The sequence below is a fragment of the Sturnira hondurensis genome, unplaced genomic scaffold, assembly GCF_014824575.4.
Source record: "Sturnira hondurensis isolate 20B ecotype Veracruz unplaced genomic scaffold, ASM1482457v3 Scaffold0024805, whole genome shotgun sequence".
Lineage (NCBI taxonomy): Eukaryota > Metazoa > Chordata > Mammalia > Chiroptera > Phyllostomidae > Sturnira > Sturnira hondurensis.
The window spans coordinates 1737233-1739576 of record NW_028097436.1 but is presented as its reverse complement, the minus strand read 5'-3'; positions in this window follow the sequence as shown (position 1 = coordinate 1739576).

Below are 2344 nucleotides of genomic sequence, written 5' to 3'. Positions count from 1 at the left end.
ACTGTCTTTTGAACATTGTATAATATTGGTGAGAAAAATGGAGTTGAACTAAAATAAAGTTCAAAATTGTTTGCCAAAAAATTATCTAATAAGCCTGATTTGTTTCTTCTCAGAAATTAAGGTTCTATTTTAGTTTGGTTTGGTATAAAAATGGTCACACAAAATATGTCAGAAAGTAACCTTAGCATTTGAGAATGACTTCTTAATGTGGGAAAACTCCTAGGCAGGCAGATGGTGGACTCATTCATGTCTGTGCCAGGCATTAATTTCTAAATGTGACCACTGCCTCTTGAAAGGGGCAGAATTATCCTGCAGGGTATGATCATGAGGAGGGCCCGGGGCCTCGCAGCCTCGGAGGTGGCACCACGTTTGGACTCCCTGAGGTGGTTTTTTGTGCTTTCCTGGAAGAAGCGATGCTTGCACAAAGCTGACTGGTAGGCGTTTTAGGGCACTCGGGACCCAAAAGGCACATTATGTTCCAAACTGCCTTTCGTCTTTACTTACTGAGACTGGACCATGTAAGTTGGCTTCATTTCTTACACCTTTTTGTTTTTAAACATTTTGCTCAACTTCCTGTTCTAGTCTAACCTGTGAGTACATCTGGATGAAGCATGGAATCAAAACTAGACTGGAGATTGTGGAGCTCTTTAAAAGGTAACAGGTGTGCTTGATTTTAAAGTGCCCCCTCTTGAACGGGGGAGCAGCTCTGGCTTTTGTGCTTCCAGGCTGTGCATTGTGCCCGGGGGCTGACCCTGGGCTCAGAGCCCCTGACCAGACCGAGTGGGCAGTACTGATGTGCAGTTAAATTACAAAAGTCATAGCACATGTGGAAAAGTGGGTTTGTATCCTAAATTCATTTGAAGATTATTTCATAGCCCGAGCTTGCCTCTAGAATGGACTAATTATGAATGTCCTTTGCCCTAACATTTCCAGTGTCCAATGCTGTATTGCTTTGTCATTTTCATACATTCATTCTCTGATGCTTCTCTGCTTTTTGCGATATCATGATGTAGATTACAAGGAACACAGTAGCTTTAGTGAGAAGTAGCTACTGCTGTTCTCCTGATAAATGCGTTGTCCCACATCTTCCACCAGGATTATACTTCGCCTCCAGGGACCTTAATTTTAAGATTTATTAGAAAGGCTTTAGAGAATTTTAGGAGACTGGGAAGCAAGGATTCATCTGGAACTTTTTCTATATCACTGACTTGAAAATAAATGAGCAGACACATTAAAGAAAAATACAAGTTTGCCTTTTCTAAGGGGTAGATGGGGATTTCCAAAATTACCAGTGATCGGTGGAGAGCAGCCTGTCTTCCGTCTCCTCGTTCTCGTCTGTCCGTGCGCACACTGTCTGATGCGACGGCTTAATTTATGTTCTCTAGGGTAGAAGTGGCCCCCCGCAGGGTGCCAGCCATGGGCGTTTTGGGTTTGAGTGTAATGCAAGAAAATACAAATCGTGTCATTTCTTAACTTTCAAATTCCTGAAACTGTGTGTGTGTGTGTATGTGACTTAAAGCCCTGAAATGTAAAGATAACGTATCTCTTTACTATATGTGATTTTTATTCTCATGGCTTTTACTCACCCACTTAAAATTTGCTTTTTTAGAAAAGTTTCTTCTACCATGGTAGTGTTTTGCAGTGGTAGCTGGAGTGATTTGTTCATGGCATTCCTTATTTTTGTCATTTAACAACCACCTGCTTTTCCAGAGTTCGATATCCTGGGTAAACAGGAAGGAAATGTCATCGTTTTCTCTGCGGGGCCATCAAATACGGTAGCATTGGAGCCTGCGGAAATAGGCTCTTCCAGATGTATGGTCCGGGGGTGAAATACTCTCTTTTCAGTATAACATTGGTGTCGGATTGTTGAATCTTCATAGAGAAAGGGAGTAAAAGGACTTCCCAGTTCCAGTGAGGCGACTCAGGTCCCAGGCGCTAGGAGGCCATACGTGCGGCTTATGCTTTGGGCACAGCGCATTTGTCTCCTCGTCGTTCCTCTCAGAGCCCTATCCAGTGTGAGGCGTCTCTCATGTTCCCTAGGCGTTGGGAATGGAGATTGCAGAAGCGTTTCCCCCACTCAAACCTGGAAAACCCAGTGTTGGTCTTGGGTGGTTTCCAGTGACCCCGTGCTCCCTTCTTCCTGCCCCCTGTGCAGATTTGGGACCGGGCAGCCATTTCTGTTTTTGGAAGGGAAAGGAGACAGATATAATGAATGACTTTTATTGTGCAATATTTCAAACTCTCTTGAATGCACTCGAATGGGGTGGAAACTGTTCTGCCGTGTGTCATAGCCAAAACAAACAAAACATATTCCCTAAACCTGCATGTGTGTTTCTCTCAAACT